Here is a 13,019-nt window from a genome sequence, read left to right on the forward strand (position 1 = left end):
ATTAATAAATTAGGTATGATATCTTTCATACCTAATTTATAATGACATCTGTCAATTTATTCTAATTTAATATGACATCTGTCAATTTATTCTAATTTAATATGACATCTGTCATACCTAATTTATTAATCTTGCTTTCACCAAAACCATTTCATCTACTGTATCTTTTTTCTATGTGACTCTTTAAACTTTTCTTTTAAAGAGTTACATTAAAAACCCATTTATACTTACTCAATTTAATTTAAAATTATATATAATTTTTATTAAATTTTAAATAATAATTTAAATATTAAATTATTATTAAATATATCTATATTAAATATGTAAACAAAGAAATAAACCTCCCTTTTCCAACTCCGTTTGTCTTTGTTGATTAGGTGCGCAATTTAAATATCTTTATTTGAGTACATAATCAATTTAAGCTGCCACTTTCAATCAATAAGGCATATTATTTTGCTGTCTTTTATATTGAACAGCTGCACGTTAGAGAGGCAACAAGAGGGAGTAATACTATTGATATGATTATCAGCAGTGATTATAAGAGGGAGTAATACTATTGATATGATTATCAGCAGTGATTATACATGCAATATATAACTACCATCAAGGGTAAAGCGAGGGGTTTCAACCAGTGGAGTAACCAGAAAAAGTGGACCCCAATGCAAAGTTTAGTGTGCTCCCCCACCGAAAATATTTATTTTGGTTAAAGTGACCAGATCCTTAGTATTCCAATGCGGGACATCGATTTGACAATCCCACCCCCTAAAACAATATGAGTACACATATATTTTTAAAATTTTTTATACAAAAAAAAAATATTCACATACGAAATGTAAACTTACTTCTTTGAACTATACTTATAAAATAAAATATCATACTTCTTTAAAAAAACAAATATAGCCTAAAAATTGTTGTTGTTTTTTTTTTTACATATATTTGTTTTATTTCACAGAAATACCTATAATATAGGTATTTCTGTGAAATAATAATACAAAATACATACTTCTTTTAACAATAAAAATAATAGAAATTAAATAATATAATTAAATATATTCTCCGCGGAGTGAATTTTTTTTAATAATTTTTCATTATTTGCTATTTTTCGTTAATTTCTTCACAAAAATTAGCAAAATGGCACTTAACTTCTACTATAGCTTTCAGCGTTTCTACGGTCAAGTTGTGTTTTTTCTGACGTCCACAACTTATTTATTTAAACCCAAAGGTCGCGGGTTCGATTCCCGCCTCGGGCTTGGATCAAAGTACTGCAAAAACCTTGGGAGGTGCATTATGGCCACAGACGCCTATGCGCCAACAACTACCAAAAAACAAAAAACAAAAAAAAAAAACAACTTATCTACTATCAAAAAAACTCTTTTCGTTGCACCATCGGTTCCCGGCAAACATAATGAAAATGATTTGCATTATGTTTGCCATTAGGTATGGATGCTACATGTCCAATCTAGGGCATTTTCTGGGACAGTTTGCGGGGTAAACGATTTAAATCCGGGACGGTCCCATATAATCCAGGACGTCAGATCCATTAAGTTTTGGTAAAAATTAAAAAAATTAGCAATACAATTATATTGTACTCTTGGTGACACGTGAGGGCGCTGACTCTCTTTAGAAAATACAGCTGCGAGTTACAGGCTCTGAAAAAAACGATGTGTTTGCTTTTTATTTACTTAATTGTTATTTTATATTGTACTTAATACGTAGTCTTATAGTTCTAATTACGCTGGTTATTTTTATTTTTATTTATATAAACAGTTTTTGTAGATATACTTAATACTTTATAAAACCGTTAGTCCGTTCGAATCTTGCAGGCATTGTTTTTTGTTTATAGTGATAGGGAATTCAAATTTTTAATTGAGGTAGCTAGGTAGCTCTAACGTATAATTATAGAAACAGTAATACGCTTCACTGTTTCTATTAGATAGCGTAGTATTGACATTTAATTTAATTTAATTTATTGATCTTATTAATTTAAAATATCATGCCCCAAACTAGAGCAGCAAAGCAACGGGCACAAAGTGGCAGGAGTGCTGTGACTCGTGGGAGAACTGAGGGGGGGCGATTCTAGAGCGCATCACAGCCTAAAAAAATGTGCAACTTGTGAAATGTTTGCCGAATTCTCTGGAACGGAACATGTATTGCCATGGGGGATGTCTTTGTGTGTGCGCGATGTAAGGAGTGTAACGAAATCAGGCGACAACTCAGCGTTGTTATGGGCCTATATGAGAGTTTGAAGGACAGGGTGGATGCCCACGAAAGATCTAAATTGAGGGGCCCATCAGGCTCTCAGCTACCCACATCAACGCCAGAGCTTGCACTTGGTCATCACGCAACACAGCGGCAACCCACAAGGCAGATTGCGCTGGTACCAAAGGAACTAGTAGTTGTTGGTGACTCTATTGTCAGGGAAACGGGGAACATCCTTTGTAAAAAGGATAGGTGGAACAGGACCAGGGTATGTCTGCCAGGGGCAAAGGGTGATGACGTTGTAGAGCAGATATCATCTTTTAGGGGCACAAAAGGTTATATAGTTGAACACGTTGGCACTAATGACATTAAGAGTAGCAGACCGGCAGAATTACTTAACAAGTACAGGTGACTGTTGAAAAAAAGCCGTGAAATAGGGTTGAATTTGAAAGTGTCTGCAATTCTGAAGAGACACGATAGGAGGGAGTATATGATGAGAGCCTTGTCGATCAATTCGGCCCTAGAAAGATTGTGCAAGGCTCAAGGGATAGAATTTTTTTCAGCCTGGACTGTACTTGTTAACAGGAGAGACTGCTTCTACAGGAATGGGATACACTTAAATAGAAAGGGGGCAAGAATATTTGCTGATGCTATCAAGGCAGTGTTAGGTGGGTCGGAAAACTGATAGCTTGGGGGATACAAGGACTAATAGTTTAACAGTAGCCGTAGGCAGAGGTGAAGGTGATTTTGCACAACTTCTATTAGAATAAGTAGCGACCTGGAGCGAGGGGTTTGGGGGTTTCAGGGACGGATGGCAGTCACGTGAAACAGGTGGGTATATGGGATGTGTTAGAGTAATTAAGAATAAGAATAGGTGCATGTATACTTGCATGTATACCAATGCTAGAAGTATAGTAAATAAATTTGATGAATTTGAAGTGTTGGTCAAGACATCAAAGGCGGTTATTGTTGGGATATCAGAGACGTGGTGTCACACAGATATAAGGAATGCCGAACTGGAATTTGGGGAGTACAATGTGTACAGAAAGGATAGACAGGATAGGAAGGGAGGAGGTGTTATGCTGTTAATAAAGAAAAACATAAAACCAAAAGAAGTGCATCCAGTTGATATAGATGAACAGTGCACTGTTGAGTCAGTTTGGTGTGACATAAGTACTGCGAAAGCAAAAATAAGAGTAGGAGTGTGTTATAGGCCTAATGACTTGAATGAGTACAATGAACAATTGTACAGAGAAATAGAGTGGGCTAGTAAATCGGAATGTCTTATAATGGGGGATTTTAACTTACCAGATATTGACTGGAACTTGTGGGTTGGGCACTCACACACTAGTCACACTTTTGTGGATTTATTGGATGATTGTTTTCTGCAGCAGCATGTTCGAGAGGCAACTAGAGAAAGTAATACTCTTGATCTGGTTATCAGCAGTGATCATTCATGTATTAGGAATTTGCAGATAAAAGGTGGCAGTGATCACAGTGTACTAACGTGGGATTTACTTAAAGATTTAACTACTATCAGGGGTAAAGGAAAGGGTTTTTGCTTCCGTAAAGGCGAGTACAGTGGTCTCCGACAGTTTTTAAATTCTGTACAGTGGGATCAACTGACGATGTTACCAACAGTAAATTCTAAGTGGGAAGCATTCAAGGAATTAATCGTGGAAGCTACTAAAAGGTTCATTCCTATTAAGAAATATTGTTCAAGGTTTAGGCCTAAATGGTTGTCAAATAAACTAATGAGACTCGTAACAGAGAAGAAAAACGCATGGGATGCATATAAATTATCAAGCGACTCAGAAGCATAGGGCAGATATAAGTTAATCTGTAATCAGGTCACAAAGGAGGTTCGGCAGGCGAAGGCAGATTACGAGAAATCCTTGGCAAAAGATGCTAAGAAAAACAGCAAGGATTTCTTTACTTATATAAACTCTAAAAGGAAGGGGATGAATCTGATCGGTCCACTTGACATCGATGGTTCGACTGTTGATGATCCTGCTCAGATAGCAAACAAACTGAATGAGTATTTTGCATCTACATTCACACGTGAGGAATTATTAAGGTTTGAAAATGGCAGAAGGTTATCAAATTGTAGCAAGATACTTAATGATTTTGTAATAACCGAGAGCAAAGTGGAAGAGAAATTGTTGAAGTTAAACGTAAGAAAAGCACCTGGGGTGGATGGGATCTATCCAGTTATATTAAAGGAGACGGCAAAGCAACTAAGCAAACCCTTAGCCATAATTATGAGAGCATCCTTGGACTCAGGGGAGGTTCCCACGAACTGGAGATGTGCAAATGTATCCCCAATTCACAAAGGGGGATCGAAGGGTGACACGAGTAATTACAGACCAGTTAGTTTAACATCTGTTCCGGGTAAAATAATGGAGTCGCTGGTTAAAGTTGCATTGCAGGATCATCTAGACAAGACTGCAGCAATAATTCAGACACAGCATGGGTTTGTAAAGGGAAAGTCTTGTCTGACAAATTTGATAGGATATTATGATGTGGTTACAAAGGAAATGGATGCAAAAAATAATTTTGATATCATATACTTGGATTTCAGGAAAGCTTTTGACACTGTTGCGCATGGAAGACTATTGTACAAATTGGAGCACAATGGTATTAAGGGTAAGTTGCTACAATGGATAAAAGGATGGTTAAGTGCTAGAAGACAGAGGGTGGTAATCAATGGGTGCTGCTCTTCTTGGACTAATGTTATTAGTGGAGTCCCACAGGGTTCGGTGTTAGGTCCACTGTTGTTTTGTATATTTATCAATGATATTGATGAAGGTATATACGGCTTAATGTCGAAGTTTGCAGATGATACAAATGTTGGCAGGGTTGTTAATGACAGTAATGGCAGTGTGCTACTACAGCAGGATCTAGATAATTTGGGCAGATGGGCTAAGAAGTGGCAACTGAAGTTTAACCTTGACAAATGCAAAGTACTACATATGGATAGAAGTAACCCCAGAGAAACGTACCAACTGTGTGGTACTACACTTAAGGTGGTAGAAAATGAAAAAGACCTGGGAGTAATTGTGCAGGCAGATATGAAGTTTTCTGAGCAATGCAGACAGGCTGCCAGGGCAGGTCATGGGGGGTTTTGTCAATGATATATAGGAATTTTGCTAGCAGGGAAAAGGAGGTGATTATCCCTCTGTATAAGGCAATGGTCAGGCCACGCCTTGAGTTCTGCGTACAGGTCTGGAGGCCTCATTTTAGGAAGGATGTAGATTTACTTGAGCGTGTACAAGGAAGGGCAACTAGATTGGTGAGGGGAATGAAAGGGTCCTCTTATCAAGAGAGGCTTAAGTTCTGCAAATTGCAGTGGCTGGAGACTAGGCACCTGCACGGTGATCTGATTGAGGTATATAAGGCCTTGAATGGGTTGAGCACGTTGAATTCTGATGGGATCCTTCCACTTGTTCAGATTACGAATCTAAGGGGGCAGGGCATAAATTCAAATGAAGAAAAAGACAGATGTAGACTAGATGTGCGGAAATTTTCCTTTAGCCAGCGGGTGGTTAATTGCTGGAACAAACTTCCATCTGTCGTTGTGGAAGTTGATAGGTTGAATAAATTTAAGGAGGAACTGGACAGGCATTTGGAGGGAATGGTGTGATTTTTTTTTTTTTTTTTTTTTTTTTTTTGGCTGATGCTGCATAAGCTCATACATTTGCTTTCTTGCATCACATGCCACTACTACTACTACTACTACAACTGTAAACGTGTATTTAAAATCTTTATCAGTACAATATAAAAACAAAAATATTCAATTCTGTAAATATAAATATATTTCATATTTATATTTACAGAATGCATATAATGGGTCCTGCCGCTAGTATATATAACGTGTTTTACATTTAAGAGTAATCGGAAGGCATTAAAAACGTTTTAATTTTCAGATATTAATAAAATTCATGGATAATAATATAACAATGGTTTTATTTTATTGATAATAATTACATATCGGTTACTGAAAATATTGATCTGTGATGACTAAAGTAGGATATATAATTTTTACATTGAAGAGATTTTTTTTAGTTCACAACTAAATGTTGTTGCCAACTCTTATAATACTTCCCGCTAGCCGCATGCTCAAAATCCGCTATTTTTAACACTTAACCCGCCAACTTTTTAAATTTTCATTTGGGTTAAATCCTATTAATGGACGCCATAAAATATTTTAAGACCCTACATTATGCCCAGACAAAAACCTCCAAATTGCATATCAAATGCAGTTTATTCTGAAGAAGTCAAAAATAACAACTACCGTTTAACGGAGTTGATGAATTTATGCAGTGGCAATATTAATCACTTGATTTCTTTGTTGGCGAAAAATCACATTTGGCAAAGTACAGCTTTTGATGAAGTTTGCAAACTTGAAATGCGGCTAACAAAAAGTAAATGTAAAACTGATATGTTTAGATGGGGTTGTAAGAAACCTTGCCGTAAAACAAAGAGTATTAGACATAAATCATTTTTTAATGACAGTACATTAGCGTTATCTCAAAATTTATTATTTCTATACTTCTGGTCGTAAGATTGGTCTCAAGATCGCATTGCTCTTCATTTAAATATCAATAAAAAAAATTCATTTGAATTTTCCATTGTTATTGGAAAATGCAAAGATCTGAGGGAGATCTGGATGATATCAGTAATTGATTAAGATAGTTAACTAGGGGGGATTTCAGAAAATGGAATACCTATCGAAGTTGAAATTGATGAATCAGCATTTTTCCAAAGAAAATACTGTATATAATAACCCCAGGGAACACTTGGTGAGTTTGGGATTGGGATACGCAGGGTCCTGAGATGGATATCATCGTTCTTCTCTTTCTTGGTGATTCCCTTCTACTTTTTTCTCTCTCTCTCAATAATTCAGAATTTTTTTTTTTTTTTTTCGGTTGGTGCAGCATAAGCTCCAGGCTTCTTTGCACCGTATAGCTAATAATAAAATAATAGAGGACGACTAATAGGAACACCATGGGTTTTTGGTGCATTCGAAAGAATTAACAAACGATGTTTTTTTCAGTTCCGGTAGAAAATAGAGATAAAACAACTCTATTATCAATTATAAGAAAGAGAATATTGTCAGGTACAAGAATCATCAGTGGTGGACGGCCTGCATATAAAGATCTCTACAGAGACATTAATTATACCCATGATGAGGTTATTCATCGCTATAATTTTGTTTCTCCAGATGATTCAATTACGACGAAGAAAAATAATCCAATGGCATTCCTTCACGGTTTCAAAAAAAGGTGGGGCTAATTCATTAGAATTTTTTCCACATTTTTAGATTTGATTCAACAATTTAAAGCTATGAACCGCGAGTGTAACTACGTATTGAAATTGTTGTGGTTAAAAATATTTAAAACCGATTTAAAAATATTTTAAATCGGTCCCTGCAATATTTAAAACCGATTCTTCTCTTTATAAAAAAAACTATTAAATAAGATATCCCATGTTTACGATGTATATCAATAAAATATTTCTTAATTTAAATGTTACATTGCCAAAATATATAAAATGCTAAACATATTTTAAATTTTTACATTTAAACTCATTCCGCTAAAAAAAAACCGCTATCCGCTATTACATATTTTAATCCGCCAAACCTGAAGCAATTCCGCTAAATCTAGCGGGAAAACCGCTAAATTGGCAACACTGAATACACTGTCTAAATTTGTTCCATTACGTGTAGTATTTATCATAAGAATTGATGGCATGTCCAAGTTGAAGAGTGTTTTCATAAATGTGTAGGACTCTTCCTGCTTCAGAGTTTAATTGTAAAGAAAAAAATTACATTCAATCTGAAAACGCCAGGTGACTTGAAACCAGATGCGTTTTCGAATTAACACATTTCCAAGTTTCCGAAAAAAATTTTGTATCTTAAAACCTTAACAATTCTGTTTCTAAATTCCTTAGCTTTCCAACGATATGTTATATGTCTACAATTATCCCGTTTCCTTGATCATATGTTCATATTTTCCACTTTCCTGGAAAAACCACTGCAATTTTCAGAGGTTTGAAAGTTTTTCCTCTAGTATAGAGCTAAGATGAAGCTCCGTGCAAAATTTCATTAAATTTGGTCCAATAGAAGATAAATTAAACTTTGGAATAAATTTTTGTAACGCTTTTCGCATGACGGTTTTTCGTTACAAGATTTTTGGAATAACGTCAGTAAAACGTTTTTAACGTCAAAATAAATTCTGAAATTAAATGAAGTGATATATTGACTTACGTGATTTATAATGGTTTTCGTCTAGATTTGGCATTGGCAAAGTCATTAATTAATTTAGAAACGTCCATTCTTTCAGCTTCTTGTGATTCTATGCTAAGCAGTGCTAGCGCTCATAGACGTTGCTATCCCTGGTGTTTGTCAACTACAGTAATTCTTAATTTCGAGAAAGAGCGTGCCGTGGTTGATGCACTAACCGGAATTGTCAAAAATAATATCATTAAGAGCACACTTCCGAAAAAGTAACACTCATATAGTCAGGGCCGCCGCAAGTGGGTAGGCGAGGTAAGCGTCGCTTACGGGCGGCAGTTCAAGAGGGTGTCGAATTTTTTTCAATATTATTTTCTGATTGTTTAACGCTTATCAGTATTCAACATATAGTGCGGAAAATTTTATTTTGCTTACTGGCGGCCTATAGTAGCATTTTACTAAGAGTAATTCTGCAAATTTGCGAATAGTTTTAATTTTTGCAAATTTCACTTTTAGTGATTTTACGCAAAGTAGTAATTGCATTGAAATTGATTTTGAAAAGTCACTTGAAATTGTCTTTTGCACATTCTCTGCGTTTTTTATAACGGAATTGTCATTCATTTGGATTAATTGAGTTGAAGTAAGAAATGCAAACAAGTCAGAAACTGTATTTAGTCCTTGAAACCTTTTGTGCAGTTCTGTTGTCACTAAGTCAACACGATAAAAAAATGTTAACTTTAAAAAACAGTTCTGCATTTATTATTATTATTATTATTATTAGTCATATGGTACAAAGGAAGCCTGAGGCTTATACTGCGCCAGCAAAAAAAAAAAAAAAAAAAATTCTGAATTACCCCGAGAGAGAGAGAGAGAGAGAGAGAGAGAGAGAGAGAGAGAGAGAGAGAGAGAGAGAGAGAGAGAGAGAGAGAGAGAAAAGTAGAAGGGAATCACCAAGAAAAAGAAGAATGATGATATCCAGCTCAGGACCCTGGGTGTGCCAAGCCCATACTCACCAGATTTGAGTCCCTGGGATTTCAAATCGGTAATCCTCTGCCAGTTCATCAAAATGTTTCTTAACAAATCTCCTCCGTTTATTTGCAAATTAAAGAGGTATGCCCCATTTCTGGGCAATAGATGAAGCTTCCTTGACGATATTTTCAAATTCATTTCTTAATTTTTTGCACTTGATTATACGATGTTGCTATGCCCAATGCAGCTTGACCAATATCCATATTCGTTCTTTGCAAAATCGCTGAGGTTGAATTAATACTCGACAAGATTTTTTCTATCAGTACAGTGGTTAAAACAAAACCAAAAATTTCAATATTATTTTTAATCCGGACAGCTTCCGACTTTTCATCTGGGTGGTGATATCCACCGAGAATAGGTAACATTAGTCTTCTCCACTGGTGAAGAGGTACTTATTCAAAGCAGTGCAATACCACGACCACTCTTTTTGAAGGTTGATTCACAATTATGAACTATAATTAAACAATGCATTCATACTACCTGAATAATAGAAATGATGAAAGTGCAGTAACCACGCATAAACAAATCTTTCATACCCTTAGGCATTTAGCCAAGATATATTTTTAAATTTCAGGTTTATTTTAATTACCCGTTCTAATACTTTTCTCCAAAAATTACATTGTTCATACAAATTTTCTTCCATAATTCTGTCAAGTCCTGTATTTACTTTCCATGTTTCTTTCGTGATGCATGCTTCTACGTGCTTACAGCTATTTTCATCCTTAAATTTTAGTAGACAAATTTTGCCAATCATTGATGCCTTTTGTTCAGTTACATCTATTTCTAGAAAAAATCCAGCATGGCTCGCAATATACGGAATCCAGTTTTTTTTTTTTTTTTGGAGTAGCACAGCAATTGCCTGTTCATTTTTAATCGAGATTTACTAGTGGTTTAGTAATATTTTACCGAAAATGATATATTTTTGTTATTTTTCCTTTTGGCTTGCAAGCACCGTATTTTATAATAAATGTCTTCATATCTGCTTTTAAATTCTCTGCATAGTTTGCAATGTCGGTGCGGTAATTCTCTTTTTTAAGATTTTCGATATTCATATTTTCAGTTTCTTTCAACGTTGAAAAAAATTCATTTTCTTCCGTGGAAGGAGATGGCCTATTTGAGGATTCTTCTTCTTCCGGTGTGTTTTGAACGTCATTCTCTTGCTCAATCTCAATTGTTGGCCCTTTTCCCATTTAGTCGGTGTCAAAAGTTGTATACTGACTTGTTGTTGATGTTAGTTCTGTTTCTGGATAAGCGAAATATGAAGTCAATTTTGGATTTTTTTTTTTTAACTTCTTTTGTTAGAGTTTCGTCAGCAGCGCGTTTTATTTTGAGTTTAAAAGCACCACTTTTATGCTTTTCTCTATGGCTAATTTGAAAATTAATTATAAATTTTTTATATTAAACTAAATAACAAAATACTAACAAAAAACAAAATAACACTGAATATTAGCACAAATCTAAAATTTCACTTATAGATTTTCAGCATGGCTTATGTTGTCAGTTGTTAAATAGCAGAATGCATCATTCCTAATCTCACGATTGGAGGAAAGTAAAGAACAAAAGTAAACTACAACCTTTAGATATTTTAGTTTTGGTTTGAATTTGGATCTAACTGAAACAAACAGCAGTATCATTAATTGCTTTTAGCTTTTTGGCACATCGGACTTAGTAACTATTTCTTCGCCTTTGTTTATATAAAGAAAAACAGTTTATATAAACATAACACATTGAACGGAAATCATGAATCCGCTACCTTACTATGGGGGAAGGTTGGGAAAGGGATGCTAGAGTTCAGAGTTGCATTGCTTTCTACGATGGCCGAATCAGCTCCTATGAAACAGGAACTGCGAAGTAGCCAGACTTTTTTTCTTTTCTTTTTTTTAATTGAGTAAAAACGTACATTTTTACCCAATTAAATTTTTTCCTGTTTCGGACAGGAGCCCCTCTTTCGGTCGTGGGCCCCAATGCACAGCATTGGTTGCATTGACTTCTTTTGTTAGGATTGCGTTAACTTCTTTTGTTAGGATTGCGACTTTCTGGAGTTCCTTGTAGGTGTTGTCTGGGAGACCTATTGCTGTAAGGCTGCCATGTAGGGGCTTTGGCGCCACTGGTTTTAGCTTCCGAAACGGTGACTACAGTGGTGTCAGGCAGTTTTAAATTCTACACAGTAGAACCAATTGATGACATTATCATCAGCAAATTCTAAATGGAAAGCGTTCACGAAATTAATCATAAACGATATTAGGCTATTCATACGAACTAATAAATACTCTTCAAGGTATCAGACGAACTGACGAGGCTCGTCACAGAGAAGAAAATTACATGGGATGCATATAAATTATCGGCAGACACAGACGCCGATGGTAGTTATTATTGTTGCTCTCTTATATTATTTCTCCCAGACTGGGGGTTTCCACCCCGTGACGGGTATTGCTATCAGGGTGGTTGTTGCTATTTATTATTATTATTATTGCTGTTATATTATTTCTCCCTGATTGGGGGATTCCACTCCGTGAAGAGTATTGCTACCAAGTACACAGGGTGGTTGTAATATTCTGGTGTTACTGTTGGTCGAGGAACTCTCTGACTATATACTGTTGGTCGAGGAACTCACTATCCTACAGGTGTTCAGGATTGCGACTTTCTGGATTTCCTTGTAGGTGTTGTCTGGGAGACTTATTGCTGCTAGGCTGCTATGTAAGGTCTTTGGCACCATGCCGGTGGTTGACACGATGATCGGGATGGCGTTACATCTTGCATATGCCAGATCTCCTTGACCTCATGTCTCAGGATCGTGTACTTCCTAATTTTTTTCTGATGGGTTTTCTGGACATTGCTAGCGTTGGGCACTGCTATGTCAATCAAGTAGGTAACCTTTTCCATCTTGTCCACAAGGGTTTTGTTCAGCCTGTTGTGCAGGATGGTCTTATTCGTTATTATGGGCGGTACAGCTTGTTGGTTTGGGTCTCTAGTACTGCCTGGGGTTCACACTTGTAGTATGGTACAACTTTTTGGTCAACTGATATTTCCCTCCTAACTTCTGATGTATTATCCTGACTACGTAGTTGTGTCTACGAGCGTACTCAGTCTGAGTGATCACCTTGCATCCCCTGTGATGTGTTGGATCGTTTCTGAGTCAGGTGGCATCGTTGACATGTGTTACCTGACATTCCAGGCTCCTTTGGGATGTATTTTCTATAGTTTCTGGTGTTGATTACCTAGTCTTGGATGGCCAGCATGAATCCTTCAGTCTCGGAGAAGAGGGTCCCGCTTGAGAGCCATGCATTGGAAGCAATGTTATCGATGTGATCTTGATGGAGGTCAGTGTCTGCCATGGAGTGTCTTCTTTGCCCATCTTTCTAGCTTCGTTTCTTGTGCCATCTAGGCAGAAGGGGCTCCTCGCTTAGGTTGAGTGGAATATACCACTTAACTATCTTCCTTATGGTCTGGTGCTGTGTTATTCTCGTAGTAATCCTTCGTTATGATTATTATTATTATTATTATTATTAGCCATATGGTGCAAGGAAGCCTGGGGTTTATATCTGCCCTAGGTTTT

The 13,019-nt window shown here is 36.2% G+C and overlaps 1 protein-coding gene across 1 annotated transcript in view; it reads right to left on the minus strand.

The window, feature by feature from the left end:
• Positions 1-8,547, minus strand: part of LOC150091129 (apicoplast pyruvate carrier 1-like) — a 245,677-nt gene extending 237,130 nt beyond the window's left edge. Inside the window, exon 1 of the mRNA XM_090382146.1 lies at positions 8,468-8,547. The gene's annotated coding sequence lies outside the window, so the exon portion shown is untranslated. The remainder of the gene's footprint in view (positions 1-8,467) is intronic.
• Between the last annotated feature and the right edge of the window lie 4,472 nt (positions 8,548-13,019).

Source organism: Mastigoproctus giganteus, chromosome 1, assembly GCF_048544385.1.
Source record: "Mastigoproctus giganteus isolate SK-2022 chromosome 1, ASM4854438v1, whole genome shotgun sequence".
NCBI classification, from domain to species: domain Eukaryota; kingdom Metazoa; phylum Arthropoda; class Arachnida; order Uropygi; family Thelyphonidae; genus Mastigoproctus; species Mastigoproctus giganteus.